Below are 17,967 nucleotides of genomic sequence, written 5' to 3' on the forward strand. Positions count from 1 at the left end.
GAGTTTTTTGCCAATAGGGAAGCGAGCTTCTATGAGAGGGGCATTATCAAGTTCGCATCTCGTTGGGAACGCGTCATCGACAAAACGGCGCATATTTGACTTGAATCGCATTATTGTAACCAATTTTATGAACAATTAAAAATTCAATAAAAATACCGCAGGACTTTTTTGACAACCTATTATATAATATTTTGAGGTACCCTATTATGGTATAATGTCCCGTATACGTATACTTATCTATAAGTATGTACCAGAGGCCTGCACGATTAAGGTAGGCATCGTACGATTACGTTACTAAGTAACACTTCTGACGATTACCACGATGCGAAGGTAACATTGCGCATCGGCATCGCGGCATCGTGGCATCGTACGATTACTATCTGGTATCGTCAATGGCAAATGAAACGCTATAGTCTTACATGATGTTAATTCGTTGCTGGCTCGACAACGACTGAACGATAGAGCGTAAGCGTACGTGTGAAGTTAGTTTCCACAATTGTTCTAAGAAATGCCGACCACTGGTAACATGTTAGTAATCGGCGATGCCGCGATGCCGATACCCACGATGCCGATGCCCACGATGCCAAAGTACCGTTACGTAGCGTGTACTCGCCGCATCGGCATCGCCGCTTGCTAACATGTTACTTTTTTAATTACTCGTGCAGGTCTCTGGTATGTACGTACATATATGCAAACGTGAGTATAAATTTTTTCAGTTGAGGGAGCGAGTTAAACGCTAGCAGTCTGTTAGCGTTGAGCAAAAACACGATATTTTGGTTACGACCATAAATCTTCACTTTATTGATCGTTATTCCTTACTGACTACCTTTACAATTTTACTGCTCTTATACCTAAGCATTACTTGCATACTTGCTAAGAACTAAAAATGTTTTGATCGTCTTATACTATGTCCGGACCGTCATTGCAAACATTTTGAAAACATATTTGTATGTTGTGGAATCTAAAGCAAGGAATACATGCACCAATTATTGTATCAACTTCAACGAATTGTACAACTGTTTGCTACGTATATGGGGCAGTTGTATGAGTTGAACCAACTGGTTGGATGAAAATCAAAATTTTTTTATATTTTGTGAAGTTGGTTGTGTTAGTTGGACAGTGTTTGGGTTGGTCGTGCGATTTCAAACGATTTCGGCATTTTATTTCGGCTGTCGAAGAGAGCGCGTCATATGTAATAAGTAAAGCAACAGCTTCCGAGCTCATGTTTAAGCAACGAAGTGAATATTCAAAATGAAGTTGGCCTCAAAATTGTATTAAAAGTTGTGTCGTGTGTAGCGACAAGGACAATTTCTAGCCTAACTCAATCAATCAACTAATTGATGTGTGTATGCCTTGCATAAGTCGTTTGGACCGACAATGTGTGTTTTCGATGCGTTTTCACTGACAACTAACAAAAGCGGCATTCTCTTGCTCTTGCAAAATTGCACGATGACGCAAAATGCAAAAATCTTATACCGAAATATGCAAGGCCAAGAGAGCGCCCATTGCATAATCTAGTGATATATGACGGCACGAAAAATAAACATGGGTTTTGGTCTGCGTGTGTTTGTTGTTGTGCCGTTGCACCAAAGGGAAAATTCTGCAATTTCTGCACGGTCAAGGTTTCGCAAGAGTAAGAAAATCCTCCTAATATGAGAATATCAAGCGACAGCTGTATTTGTATATGGAATGTAAACAAATATCAAGTGACAATTTAGGACCGGCGAAACATGTATTCCAAAAACATCGATTAAACTACAACTAAAACCAGTTTTTCCCACGAAAACATGTTTTTGTGGTCGGTCCGAACATAGTAGTTATTATCTCTTATCCCATTGTTGTGTTTCCTCTGCTGCATTTATGAGTGCGTGTTTTATCGCTTTGTTTGGTTATGTTTAGGCTATGCGCTTTGTTTATTTAGGTTTCTTTCTTCAGTGTGTGATAACGTGAAGCAACATGTTCTTAAACTCTCCTCCGTATTAAAATGAAATGTCCTCATTTCAAAATATTTAGACCTATAGTTGGTTTAATTGAACTTCAAATACACCTTTGTAATGAAATGTGTTAAAATGAAAAGTCTTGTAATAAAAATTATTTTGCGGCGTTTGAAATTTTTTTCACCTGTCGATACATATGAATTAAAAAAAAAATAACTAAAAATAATATTATGGTTATAAGAATTGCATACAATGTAAATTTCAAAGAGTTTTTTGAATTAAATGTGGACCGCTTATTTTAAGTTCATTCCACGTGTGTTCATTGCCGACTATAATATTACCATAGTCTAAAATTTGCAATGGAGAACTATTTTCTTGAATGATATTACAGTGAGCATTTTGATTTAAAAGCAAGGGTATGGTACATTTATCTTCATTTGCTTCTTTGCAACTATTTGTTTCGACATAATTTTTACTATATGACAAATTTGTGAATTCTTTGTTACATAGAATTTAATTTTTAATTAATTTTAATTAATTTTTTCGTTTAAGGTCATATTTTCCATGCTTAAATACTTAAAGGGGGATGGAGTCATGTGTAGAAGTTCACGCAAGTGAGGAAAGTTCTATGATCGCCATTCACTTCGGAGTGGCCAGAAACGATTCTTTTACATATGGTTCAAGCTGCTACCGACTTCCGGTCTTTGACCAAGTATCCTCTGGGTAGCCTAAGAACATCCGTTTGAAGGCGAGCTAAAGTGAGAAAGCGAAACATCTCCCCCACGGAGTTGTGCGCTGGGTTTGGAGTCCGCTACGTAAAAAACGTACCCAATGAAAAAGAACATCATGCTTCGGATGAGAGAGCCCCCTTTTAATGACGACCATGACAAACGAATTAAAGATTATGGTTTGAGGGCATGCACCTGGAATGCCCGGTCCCTTAATTGGGAAGACGCCGCTGTCCAGCTGGTTGATGTCCTCGTAAAAATAAAGGGAGAGACTCCGAGTACTGTCATTCACCCCGGTGGATGAACGTCTAGCCACAATCCGCATCAAAACGAAGTTCATCAACATATCGCTGATCTGCGCCATAGGCGCTTGGAGCGAACCTATGAGAGCTGCCCCACCACGATATCAAAATCATCCTTGGCTACTTTAACGCTAGATTGGGCAAAGAATCTCCACGATTAAACATCCCCAAATGGGTTGGCTAATCGACTTCGCCGGGGCCCGAAATATGGTTATCTGTTGCACAAGATTCCAGCATCAGAAAATTCATCAAGCCACCTGGCTGTCTCTGGATTGAAAACCACCAACTAGATCGATCATGTTGTGATAGAAGGAAGACACATCTCCAGTGTTTTAGATGTGCGTACGCTTCGAGGTCCTAACCTCGACACGGACACTATTCTATTGCAGGTAAGACCCGTACCAGCCTCTGTATAGCAAAAAATGTACGCCTACAAACGCAAGGAAGGTTCGACGTCAAGAAGCTGCAATCCCAACAGACAGCAGAATGATTTTCTACTCGACTTGCACTCCTGCTGTCTGAGAGCACTCGTCAACAACTCGGTTTAAGGGAACTATGGGACGGCATTTCACACTCCGGACGTACAGCTGCAACCGAAACCATTGGTTTTCGGAAAATGCAAAAGAAAAGCTGGTTCGTCGAGGAGTGCCGTGTCGCAGCGGAGAGAAAACAGACTGCTTATCTCTCAACGTTACGATCGACCAGAACACGTGTGGGATAGGGTAGATACCGAGAGTTGAAAAGGGAAGTGAGACGCAATTGCAGACAGAAAAAGAATGAGACCGAAATGCGTGAGCATGAGGAGCTTGACAAGCTAGCCGACACTGGTAATGCTCGAAAATTATACGAAAAAATGCGGTGACTAACAGAAGGTTTTAAGACCAGAGCATGCTCTTGTAGAACCCGCAAAGGTAATCTAGTGACCAATGCCCAGAGTATATTTAAATTATGGAGGGAACAGTCAGACACGGCGTCATAGAACAGATAAGGAACATGCATCAACTTCTTCATAAAATAAGGCCGCATGGAAGCATGCCCAACGATTGGAATTTAAGTGTGCTCTGCCAAATCTACAAAAAGGGAGACCTCAAAATCTGCGCCAACTACGTGGGGTAAGCCTCCTACACATCGCGTATAAGGTTTTATCGAGCGTATTGTGTGAAATATTAAAGCCCACTGTCAACAAACTGATTGGACCTTATCAGAGTGGCAAATCAACAACCGACCAGATATTCACCATGCCCCAAATCTTGGAAAAGACCCGTGAAAGAGAATCGACACACACCATCTCTTCGTCCATTTCAAAGCTGCTTTCGATAGCACGAAAAGGAGCTGCCTCTATGCCGCGATGTCTGAATTTGGTATCCTCGCAAAACTAATACGGCTGTGTAAACTGACGTTGAGCAACACCAAAAGCTCCGTCAGGATCGGGAAGGACCTCTCCGAGCCGTTCGATACCAAACGAGGTTTCAGACAAGGCGACTTCCTATCGTGCGACTTCTTCAACCTGCTGCTGGAGAAAATCATTCGAGCAGCAGAACTTAGTCGAACAGGTACAATTTTTTATAAAAGTGTACAGGTGCTTGTATAGGCTGATATATTGATATCATCGGTTTCAACACACGCGCCGTTAGTTCTGCTTTCTCCAAACTGGGAAAAGAAGCAAAGCAAATGTGTCTGGGAGTGAACGGGGGCAAGAAGAAAGATGTCCTGACATCAAACAAACAGTCGTCGTACTCACGACTTGGCTCTCACGTCACTGTTGACAGTCATAATCACAGTCACAGTACCCGCCGGGGGAAGCAGAGGAAGAGGAAACCATCCATTCGTTGCAAGGACTCTGTGGAGAAGAACCTGGCTTCGCTTGGAATATCCAATTGGCGCCACGTAGCGAAAAGAAGAAACGACTGCTGCGACGACGCGCTGTTGTTTACTCGGCTATAATCACGTAAGCGGTGTTTACGGCAGTAAAGAAAAAGAAATGCTAAAAGAATTACATTATACCTTATAAATTTATTTGTTATAATTGTGTATTTATAAATTGTAATAATTGCACTGTTAAAAGTGCATATCAGAATATTTTAATACATTTATTATTGGAATATCATATGATCCGTTGTTTATCACTTCTTTTATTTCTTTTATATTAAGAGTACCAGAAAAGAAATTCCCTGTTTTTGCGAAATTAATTTTGTTTGTAATCGTTTCTAATTCTTTATAGACTTCTGTAATAATTAATCTTTAGAAATACATTTAGGGTCTAAAGTTTCAAATTTTTTTCAAATTGAAAATTCTTTGATTGCTATTGTCTATAAGTGGGTTGAGTCTTGCCTTCATTTCTACAAGGTCATCGTGATTCGGTGTTTCTGTTACAAATTTTAAAATTGTGCCTAAAAGGTTTATAGCACGGTGCTCGGTTGGTAAAAGTTAGTATAGGGTGATTTTTTAAGAGCTTGATAACTTTTTTTAAAAAAAAAACGCATAAAATTTGCAAAATCTCATCGGTTCTTTATTTGAAACGTTAGATTGGTTCATGACATTTACTTTTTGAAGATAATTTCATTTAAATGTTGACCGCGGCTGCGTCTTAGGTGGTCCATTCGGAAAGTCCAATTTTGGGCAACTTTTTCGAGCATTTCGGCCGGAATAGCCCGAATTTCTTCGGAAATGTTGTCTTCCAAAGCTGGAATAGTTGCTGGCTTATTTCTGTAGACTTTAGACTTGACGTAGCCCCACAAAAAATAGTCTAAAGGCGTTAAATCGCATGATCTTGGTGGCCAACTTACGGGTCCATTTCTTGAGATGAATTGTTGTCCGAAGTTTTCCCTCAAAATGGCCATAGAATCGCGAGCTGTGTGGCATGTAGCGCCATCTTGTTGAAACCACATGTCAACCAAGTTCAGTTCTTCCATTTTTGGCAACAAAAAGTTTGTTAGCATCGAACGATAGCGATCGCCATTCACCGTAACGTTGCGTCCAACAGCATCTTTGAAAAAATACGGTCCAATGATTCCACCAGCGTACAAACCACACCAAACAGTGCATTTTTCGGGATGCATGGGCAGTTCTTGAACGGCTTCTGGTTGCTCTTCACCCCAAATGCGGCAATTTTGCTTATTTACGTAGCCATTCAACCAGAAATGAGCCTCATCGCTGAACAAAATAAAGCGCGAAACACATTTCGAACCGAACACTGATTTTGGTAATAAAATTCAATGATTTGCAAGCGTTGCTCGTTAGTAAGTCTATTCATGATGAAATGTCAAAGCATACTGAGCATCTTTCTCTTTGACACCATGTCTGAAATCCCACGTGATCTGTCAAATACTAATGCATGAAAATCCTAACCTCAAAAAAATCACCCGTTATATAGCAGCCTATGTATTAGTCGCATGATGTGCGACTCTCTCTGTTTTCTTACGCTGTCCATAAAAATTATTTTCCAATTCACTGTTAGAATCATGTTCCCGCTATCTTCCTTCACTTTGTGTGTGTTACATTTTGATGCGAGTTTATTTCTGCGGTATTTTTTGTTGTAAATAATATCGTCTGGTTTATATCTTTGACGTCGGTATAATTTTCGCGGTTGAAAAATGCGTCATCAGGTTTATAGCCTGTCGATGTATTGGAGGACGACGTTAAAAATTTTTCACTCGGCGCGTTTTGTTCTAAGCGGCTAAACTTTGAACTAACTCGATTAGTGTACCGTGTAAACGTTCGACTTGAGCGTTCGTCGTTGACCGGTGCACTGGAGTAGCTGAGTGCATTATTAGTCGTCGACTGTACACGGATTTTACAACATTTGAGTTAAATATACTTTCGTTATCAGTAATGAGATAGATAACAATATTTAGAATACCTAAGTATCTACATATACATTGTTAATATGAAATACGTCCATTTGAATATATTCTCCCACATGCGGTGGTGTCGGAGTTTTTCCTATTGGGAGTTTATTTGGCTGCCGTTCGTACTTGTGTTGTAGACATATGCTACTACTACTTTTCTACACATATCCTTAATGTTTGGCCAAAAATAAGTTTACAATATTTCTTGTGTGTTGTTTTTATAATTTCTGTGTGCACGGTTATGTATCTGTGTGACTAATTCTTTTTGTTCATTTTCAGAGCTTACAACTGTTAATAGTTTTCGAACTAATACAAAGTTAAAATTTGGAAAACTAAAGAATGCAATTGTCTTTTAAATGAAAAAGTATTAAAACTATAATTACGCATGGCACCAATTAAGATATTACAAAACAATTAAATATCAAGAATCGAGAAACCGCGCTAAGAACTTTTATAACTGGTTTAAATTACCCTGTAAACTAAATATTATGTACATTAACACCTACCGATTTGCCAAATGCTCTTGCTAAAGCACAAGAACTTCATTCAAATCAAATACGATCGCAATTTGCTTTGCAATTTACTAAAAACAATCATGAAATTGGTTCACGAAACCAGCCTCAAGCTAACCGAAGATATTTGAATTTTCAGAATAACTTAAGGTACCCCCAAACAAATAATAATTCATACCAAATGTATGCCAATCACCCAGAACCTATGGAAGTGGATCAATCAATTCAATTAACAAATAAACCCAATTATGTGCAAAGAAACCAACCACATGTTACGAGTAACAGGTATAATTTGGTCTGTCAATTATCAGCCAAAAAATATACCAAAAAGGTCATTTGAAAGTGCACAAATAAACACACAATCTCAACCAATTTTGGTTATACAAAAACTGGGCAAATCTTCAGAATTCTCATAGATACGGGGGCAACCAGCTCATATATACGGGCTGGAATTTATAATAATAAAAACATTTTAGTAATTAAGAAGAAGGTTAGAACCATTCATGGTTCGACCACAATAAAAATTTTTCATAATATCAATCTGTTTGGTATACAGGAACGTTTCTATGAAATTAACAATTTAGAGAGCAATCTTTGGATAAATTGGAATTAATTTCCTGAATAAAATCGGAGCGACAATTGCTATTCCGAATAGAAAATTGATTTAGGGGAATAATAAAACAGAGAAAATAAGTTTTCTCAATGATTTAATTATACTAAACCCATTGGGACAAAAAAGTCCTGAGGCACCCGACAATCATAATATTAGCAAAAAAGATACTAAGGATAGAAAAATTAATGAAGCAAATGCTCACAACACTTTAAAAATAAATAATGTTGAAATTTCTAACGAAGTTGCTGACGCATTATCAAGACAAGTATTAAATAATTTAACTAGTTCATGTGAGTCGAGTGACTCAAGTGATTCACTAATAGAAACCCAACATTCCGCAGAAAGTAGCGATGAGTACCAAATTCATGAAACAAAAAAACCTTTGAATCATTTTAAGCAGCAGATAGTAATCGATAATGGAGCAAGAATTACTGTCTTAGAGACTATTTTTTCTTCTAATAATAAACGTTTTTTAATTGAATATGACAGACCAGAAAATGTAATTGGTATTTTAAAAGAATATATGAATCCAAAAGTAGTTACAGGAATATTTTACACACCTGAAGTGCTATATGCAATAAAAAACATTTTGAAGGAGACATTTCCCACGATAATATTTCTATATACTAAACTATTCCCTAAAGATATATGCAATAAAGAAGATCAAGGATCGATAATCGAGCAAACACATAATAGAGCACATAGAAATTATAGGGAAAATTTGGCACAAATTAGGCAGCAATAATATTGGCCTTTAATGATAAAACAATTTAAGCTGTACGCAAAAAATTGTAGCATATGTAATAGTAATAAATAGGAAATAGTAATAAATAGGAAAGAAACTAATTCCAATAGGGGAAGCACCAATACCAAACAAAGAGGGAGAACAACTCCATATAGATATAATTGAACCCCAAGTACAAAAGACAAGTAGTATTAGAAGATTTAGGAAATACAATTAAAATACAAAACAGAAACAGAATAATACAATAATATTAAATCTTAAAATTCTTTAGGTTCACAATGTTATACATCATCATACTTTATACGGAAATGCCATTCATCACAGCTCAAATCGAAATCATGGATCTCAATCACGGGAATGGATATTCCCTTCTGAACCTAGAAAAAGTAAAGTTGGTCGAAAGATACGACAGAATTACATATCTTATTAATACAACAATGTACAAAGAAATAGTTGACAATTTAGAGGAAATGGCACTCAAAGAAAAAGAACCGAATCCGCTTGTAATGGCTAAAATTAAGCATATTAGAACTCAGATATATACACTCACCCCACATCATAGAATTGAGAAAAGGAATTAGTTAATATTATAGGGACAGGTCTTAAATATATTTATGGCGTCATGGACGACGAAGACCGTCAAGAAATAGAAGGCAAATTAGAAATAAATACAATCAATGCCCACAATGCAATCGAACAAATCAATGTTCAGAAAAACATTAATGAAAAATTTAACTACCAAATTCACAATCACTACAGGAAATTATTTCAGAATATAAACGCAGTTAGCTCAGAATTAAATAAAATAGCAAAGGAACGGTGGACAAACAAACTGTTGGGGAATTTAATGTATATTGAGACTAATATCGTAAGAATAAAAGAGATCATAACGACGAGCCAAAATAACCTCTTAAGTAGAGATATTATTTCAGATGACGATAGTTTAAAATTGAATATAACTTTTGAAAAATTGGGTAAGATCAAAATTGTAATTGTCACTCAAAACGAAAATATTGTGATTTTAGTAAAGATTCCTAGTTTTACTAAAGAGACCTATCAATCAATATACATTCAACCTATACCGAATATAAATCAAGCAGAATTAAATATACAAGAAAAGGAAATTTTATGTCTAAACGATATCACATATAAAAAGACTTCCATTAAAAAAGAATTAGAAGAATACAAAGACGATTGCATCGAATATTTATTTAGGAGTCAAATTAAGATGAATTGTAAATATAAGTATAATAACCAATCAAAAGTAATAGAAATGGATACAAACCATATTTACGTAATCAATGCAAAAAATAAAACCATTTATCACAACTGTAATTCTAACAACTTTACTATTAACGGTAATTATTTAATACGATTTGAAAATTGTAATGTTCAAATTGATAACTTAGTCTATAGACATCGTAAGCCTCTCACAATGAAATTATTACCAAATCCAGTTAAGGTTATTAATATTACAATCACAAAGAATTTAAGTATGGAGGAAATACATTTTCAAAACATTAAAAATATTCAGGAAATAACAGAACTCAGGTATGAAGCAAAAAAAAGTAAAATGATAAATTACAGTCTGATAACAATTGTCAGCCTTATAATAGTAATACTAATCATCTGTAAATACAAAAAGAATAAAAGCACACAGGTTAAAATTAACATTGAACAAATTCCAATGCAAGATCAAGCCCAACCTATAGATCAAATGATGGAAAGGATCAAGCACTATTCCTCTTTGAATCGGGACGCTTCAATTTAGAGGTGGGGGAGTTAATACCACCAGCTCATATTACATGAGCATATGGTATTTCTGTTATAAATATGTAACACATATGGTACTTTCCTAATACTGTCCGCCTTAGGTGGTCCAAAAATGTAACTCATAGATTGTAAGATGAATCTTTCCACTTGTAACATATGTCCTACATATGTCCTATCTCAAGTGGATTGTAGATATACTTCCTAGAATGTAAGATTAATATTTGTATCTAGGCTTAAACAAAATATTGTATTTAAGAAAATGTAATAAAGAAAACGAGGCAGTTGCCCGTAGTTACCCGTAGTTGCCTAAACACAAACCACATTATTAATTTACATTGTAATTATTTTCTTAATTTGCTCCTAGCAAATGACTGAGAAACCATGCAAAGTTTTAGTGGTTTAATTTTAACTGATTTTCCTATTCTGCAGCTAAAACTTATATAATTACTAGCTGACCCGGCAAACTTCGCCCCGCCATATTTTATTTTTTTTTGGAAGTCGTAGACTCTTATAACTTTACCACAAATAATATAAAATCGGTTCAGTAGTTTAGGAGTCCATCGCAAACAAACAACGTGACACGTGATTTTTATATATTAAGATTATTAGATTCTGTGTCCACTAATACGATTACGGACGGACATTGGAAACATTTTGAAAACACATTTATATGTTGTGGAATGTAAGTCGTTCGGACCGACAATGTATGTTTTCGATGAGTTTCACTGACAACTGTCCATACGGAGATTCTCTTGCTCTTGCAAGATGACACAAAATGCAAAAATTCTATACCGAAATATGCAAGGCCAAGAGGCACGAAAATAAACATGGGTTTTGGTCTGACATATTTTACAGCCATTGCAAATAAATTTTTGCGTGTGTTTGTTGTGCCGTTGCACCAAGAAGAAAATTCTGCAATTGGTGCACTATATTGGTGATTAAACTAGAGCAGGCACCGATTATAATGAGTGGAATGTAAGTTTTCAAGTAGTTTTCAGCGAAAACTGTGTTTTAGTTTGACAGATTTTATATGGACGAAAACACAAGTTTTCGTGCGAAAACCAGTTTTTCCCACGAAAACATGTTTTCAATGTCGGTTCGTACATAGTATAATGAGGTTACGTGCGTGCCTGTTAGACCGCATTTTGTTTGAATGTAGGGCAGCCCGTTCACACGCCTAAAAATGTACACCCTGCCTGATTCGAATTGTTCAGATTCTATTTTTGGTTGTTAGCTGCCCTACCATTTTTAAACATAGGTTTTGAATTTTATAGTTACCATTTTATTATAGCCATTACATTGGAATTGAAGCAGGTTGATTGGGTTGGCTGTCTCTTGGTTGATATGTCTGCATTCTAACCTTTGGTCTGTATTTATGCTGGTGCCTTTCCTCTCGACTAAAGGTGGGTGATATATTTTTTGATTGTAGTTGTTGAATCGAGAATGTCCTTGATTGTTGTTGATTCTTGAGTAAGTCTCGTTGACCTCGAACTGATTATCAATATTGTCATGGTAAATGGTGCAAGCTATCGCATACGCTGCTTCCAAGTTTTGCGGGTTATTACTATACAATGCTCCGCTTTGGAGTTTAATCCTAGGGTGAATGTACGGACCGCCTCTTAGTTGACATAATCCTTCATCCCACAGTTGTTTTGGTCACTAGACATTTCAGTTTTTGATAATGCCAAATTGAGTGCCTTTGATAACTCGCTATGGAATTCTGCAAGGGTTTTCCTTCTTTGATGTATCCAAAGGTGAAGTCCAAAAAATTCATGTTCGTGATTTTGGTTCTTACTATCCCCAGAACACTGTAGTATTTCGGATGTTGGATAAAATCCTTAATTGTCTCCAGGAAGGTTCAAACTTGTGATCTACATGATCAATCAATGACCATCAAATTTTGGCAATAACTTGAACAATTCCAGGTCAATATCTTTTGATAATTTGATTTTGTTGTTGCACTGCTGCCAGTTGTTCAGTAAACTCGTCTTGTTGTTTTCGCACTTTTTTGTCAATGATGAAATTTGCGTTTGGAGTAAGGCCATTTGTTGAGCTATATGTATATTCTTCCATGTTTGTTGTAGAATTTAGTTTCCTGCTATCAAAGCTTTTTCTTTCTGCGTTCTTCTCGAATTTGGTGATTGGTCCATTTTTAGTGCCAGTGTGTAACTCTGGATTGGTGCTGTCCAATGCTGAGTGTACGCTTTTTTCGGAAGTTGTGGTTCGCAGTTCTACTTCCCGTGGAATTCAAACGTTTTAGACCTCTTTTCAGTCTTCGGAGGATAAAATGGGCTTTACGAGCGGTTGAGCCCCAGTTAAACACTAGCAGTCTACGTTGAGCAAAAAACCGATATTTTGGTTAAGACCGTATGTCTTCACTTAATTGATCGTCATTCCTTACTGACTACCTTTAGAATCTTACTGCTGTTTATACCAAAGACTTACTTGCTTATTTGCTAAGAACTAAAAAAGTTTTGATCATCTTATCTCTTATTCCATTGTTGTGTTTTCTCTGCTGCATTTACGATGTGCGAGTTTTATCGATTTGTTTGGTTATGTTTAGACCATGCGCTTTGTTTGTTTAGGTTTCTTTCTTCAGTGTGTGAAAACGTGAAGCAACATGTTCTTTAACTCTCCTCCGTGTTAAAATGAAATGTTCTCATTTCAAAATATTTAATTTTCGCGGTGTTTGAAATTTTTTGGACCTGTTGATACCAATGGATTTTTAAACATAAAAAAATAACTAAAATGAATATTATGATTATAAGAATTGCATACAATGTAATTTTCAAAGAGTGTTCTTTTATTGGTATAATAAATTTATACATTTCTTGCATGTTAGTAAACTTATAATTAGACTCGGAAGTTAAAATTTCTAATACTTTTACTTTTTCGTTTCGGTGAGCATGTATTACTTTTTATACCCTGAACAGGGTATATTAAGTTTGTAACGAAGTTTGTAGCACCCAGAAGGAAGCGTCGGAGACCCTATAAAGTATATATATAAACGATCAGTAAGTCGAGCTGAGTCGATTTAACCATGTCCATCTGTCTATATATATACGAACTAGTCCCTCAGTTTTTAAGATATCGTTTTGAAATTTTGCAAACGTCATTTTCTCTTCAAGAAGCTGCTCATTTGTCGGAACGGTCTATATCGGACCACTATAACATATAGCTGCCATACAAACTGAACGATCGGAATCAAGCTCTTGTATGGAAAACCTTCACATTTGACAAGATATATTCACGAAATTTGGTATATATTATTTTCTAGAGCAACATTGTAATCTCCGAAGAAATTGTTCAGATCAGTTAACTATAGCATATAACTACCATACAAACTGAACGATCGGAATCAAGTTCTCGTATGGACAACTTTCACATTTGACAAGATATATTCACGAAATTTGGTATATATTATTCTCTAAAGCAAGTTGACTATAGCATATATGTAGCTGCCATAGAAACTGAACGATCGGAATCAAGTTCTTGTATGGAAAACTTTCACATTTGACAAGATATATTCACGACAACGATGTAATATCGGAAGAAATTATTCAGATCGGCTCACTATAGCATATAGCTGTCTTACAAACCGAACGATCGGAAACAAGTTCTTGTATGGAAACTTTCGCATTTGACGTGGTATCTTCACGAAATTTGACATGGATTACTGCTTAAGGTAACAGTATAATCTCCGAAAAAATTATTCAAATCGGCTTACTATATATAGCATATAACTTTCATAGTGAACACAAAGTTACTAAAAGAAATGCACCTGTGAAGGGTATATAAAATCAAAATTCTGTCTTCTATTCGCCCATGTCCTTAGAAGCATACTCAAGAGTGTTACGATTCCTTCTTGATGGAGAAATTCTTTTTCGCGTTAAAAAATGTTGCTGTAAGCATTTATTTTGATTTTCTATAAATTATTCAGGGGTGTTGTGGAATCTGATAGCTGTCGGAATCAGAATTGAAACCGATCAAAAAAAGCAGTAGGTGTCATGAATTCAGACATTATTGGTTTGATATTCGAAACAGAATTTGTATCAGTTTTGGGTGTCACGGAAACCAATTTTATAGGTTTTGCTGTCAGAAACAAAGCAAGAAGATAGTGGCACACAGATTTGAAATGTAAGTTAAGAAATCAAGTTATTTTATTGTTACGAATTGATTTATCTTTATTTCTATAGGAGAAGACATAAGAATAAAATGAAACGAAATGTCTTAATTATTGAGTATTGGAAAAAATTGGGGATATTTAAGTAGGGAGCCTAGAGGCTTAAAAAAACGATTTTTTGATGTTTTTTTTGGGAGGGAAAGAAATAATTGATTAAAGCGAAATTTCTAGGGTTTATAGTTATCTCTAAAAAAACTGTTACTTTTTGTTGTTTAAACATATGTTCAAACTTAAATTTTCTTAGTTTGTTTAAGTTTAAATAGAAGATAATTTAGTGCCAAAGATAATAAACTTTGCCGCAATTCCACACGTTTAGTTTTTTTCAATCCCGCCCGCCAATTAATAAAATCGTAAAAATGAAAAACCGAGTCAAAGTTTTCGCTTTCTGCCCAAGCGCTTATGTTTGTATCTGCCAGACGCTCGGTCACTATTTCCCTTCTAGCTTCGAGAATATTTTGAATTTCCATCTATAACTTTAGGGACATATTCTTAGATAATTTTTAAAGAGATTTAAGCAAAAAAACAATTAAATTTTTTAGCTCCTAAAGAAGGCTCCCCCTTAAAGAGTATTTACAAAACGTAATAAACGTAACTTAACACCCAAATGCGTCTTTATTATTTCGATAGATATCATCTCTTAAAATATTTCTTTAATTCGGAACTCATTGAAAACTTTAATAGGATTGCTTCAAATGTATTCATTTGCAAGCTTTGTCACATTAGTAAACAGCTGGTTCGAATATTGGTTTTGCGTATGTTCGAAAAGACGAAAATCCAATCAGATTCTGTGACACCATTGATAATCAGAATTGGTTTGCAATTCTGACAGCTAAGCAATTCTGTCTTGGATTCCACAACACCCCTGATTATAATTGATTTTAAGTCGTATGTTTTAAAAAACCCAAGAAGAAAAAAATTACTTTCAATTCTTATATGAACCATACACAATAGTAAAAGTGCGCTAAAATAAGCAAAACAAAGTTGGCAACATTGAGGATAGAAGTTATACCACTTTCATGAAATATCTGCATACTTTCCTGCTTCAATTCAACTGGATAACTCTGTTATTGCTTTACTGTTTGGTCATTTATTGTGGAATTTGTGGCCCACAAAAACAAATTTTTGGTTAGGTGCAGCTCTGTGCGCATCAGTAGTCGGTATAGTAGATACGATGAACCACATTCCAGCTACCAGATGTCAGGTGACAGCTCTCTTCTTCTTTACTAGCGTAGACACCACTTACGCGATTATAGCCGAGTCAACAACAGCGCGCCAGTCGTTTCTTCTCTTCGCTACGTGGCGCCAATTGGATATTCCAAGCGAAGCCAGGTCCTTCTCCACTTGGTCCTTCCAACGGAGTGGAGGTCTTCCTCTTCCTCTGCTTCCCGCGGCGGGTACTGCGTCGAATACTTTCAGAGCTGGAGTTTTTTCATCCATCCGGAAAACATGATCTAGCCTCTGCACCATATAGCAGGACGGGAATTATGAGCGACTTATAAAGTTTGGCTTTTGTTCGTCGAGAGAGGACTTTACTTTTCAATTGCCTACTCAGTCCGAAGTAGCACCTGTTGGCAAGAGTAATCCTGCGTTGGATTTCCAGGCTGACCTTGTTGGTGGTGTTAATACTGGTTCCTAAATAGACGAAATTATCTACAACTTCAAAGTTATGACTGTCAACAGTGACGTGGGAACCAAGTCGCGAGTGCGATGACTGTTTGTTTTATGACACCAGATATTTCGTCTTGCCCTCGTTCACTGCCAGACCCATTTGCGTTGCTTCCTTGGTCAGTCTGGAGAAAGCAGAACTAACGGCGCGGGTGTTGTGGCCGATGATATCAATACCATCGCGACATAAAGGCAGCTCCTTTTAGTGTTGTCGAAAGCAGCTTTGAAATCGACGAAGAGGTGGTGTGTGTCGATTCTCCTTTCACGGGTCTTTTCCAAGATTTGGCGCATGGTGAATGTCTGGTCGGTTGTTGATTTACCAGGTCTAAAGCCACATTGATGAGGTCCAATCAGTTTGTTGACGGTGGGCTTTAATCTTTCACACCTTATAAGCGATGTTGAGGAGGCCCCTGCCGCTTTATTGTTTTTCAGGCGGGCAATTGCTATTCGAACTTCTTCATGGTCGGGCAATGGAACGTCTGCTCCATCGTCATCGATTGGGGTATCGGGTTCGCCTTCTCCTAGTGTTGTGCGTTCACTGCCATTCAGCAGGCTGGAGAAGTGTTCCCTCCATAATTTAAGTATGCTCTGGGCATCGGCGGTTAAATCACCTTGGGGAGTTCTTCAAGAGTATGCTCCGGTCTTGAAACCTTCTGTAAGCCGCCGCATCTTTTCGTAGAATTTTCGAGCATTACCTCTGTCGACCAGCTTATCAAGCTCTTCGTACTCACGCATTTCGACCTCACGCATTTCGGCCTCTTTCTTTTTCTGTCTACAAATGCGTCTCGCTTCCCTCTTCAACTCTCGGTATCTGTCCCATCCCGCACGTGTTGTGGTCGATCGTAACGTTGCGAGGTAGGCAGCCTGTTTTCTCTCCGCTGTGACATGGCACTCCTCGTCGTACCAGCTGTTCCTTTGCACTTTCCGAAAACCAATGGTTTCGGTTGCAGCTGTACGTAAGGAGTTTGAAATGCCGTCCACAGTTCCCTTATACCGAGTTGTTGACGAGTGCTCTCAGAGAGCAGGAGTGCAAGCCGAGTAGAAAATCGTTCGGCTGTTTGTTGTGATTACAGCTTCTCGACGTCGAACTTTCCTTGTGTTTGTTAGCATGCGTTTTTTGCTACACAGAGGCGGGTGCAACAATATGGTGGTCCGAGTCGATGTTAGAACCTCGGAGCGCAAGCACATCTAAAACACTGGAGACGTGTCTTCCATCTATCACAACATGTTCGATCTGGTTGGTGGTTTTTCGATCCGGAGACAGCCAGGTAGCTTGATGTATCTTCTTATGCTGGAATATAGTACTACAGATAACCATATTTCGGGCCCCGGCGAAGTCGTTCAGCCTCAACACATTTGGGGATGTTTCCTCGTGGAGGTTGAATTTACCGACCGTAGTGCGAAAGATACCTTCTTTGCCCACCCTGGCGTTGAAGTCGCCAAGCACGATTTTGACATCGTGGCGGGGGCATCTCTTATAAGTGCGCTCCAAGCACTCATAAAAGGCATCTTTGGTCACATCGCCTCTTTCTTCCGTCGGGGCGTGGGCGCAAAATCAGCGATATGTTGAAGAACTTCGCTTTGATGCGGATTGTGGCTAGACGTTCATTATCCGGAGTGAATGATAGTACTCGGCGACGGAGTCCCTATCCCACCACGAA

At 37.4% G+C, this 17,967-nt stretch overlaps 2 protein-coding genes across 2 annotated transcripts in view; both read right to left on the minus strand.

The window, feature by feature from the left end:
- The window catches only part of LOC125776669 (uncharacterized), a 532,635-nt gene that overhangs the window by 321,550 nt on the left and 193,118 nt on the right, over positions 1 to 17,967 (minus strand). The window lies entirely within an intron of this gene.
- Positions 1 to 17,967, minus strand: part of LOC105227127 (molybdopterin synthase catalytic subunit) — a 111,766-nt gene that overhangs the window by 36,546 nt on the left and 57,253 nt on the right. The gene's annotated exons all lie outside the window — the stretch shown is intronic.

Source organism: Bactrocera dorsalis, chromosome 2, assembly GCF_023373825.1.
Source record: "Bactrocera dorsalis isolate Fly_Bdor chromosome 2, ASM2337382v1, whole genome shotgun sequence".
Taxonomy (NCBI): domain Eukaryota; kingdom Metazoa; phylum Arthropoda; class Insecta; order Diptera; family Tephritidae; genus Bactrocera; species Bactrocera dorsalis.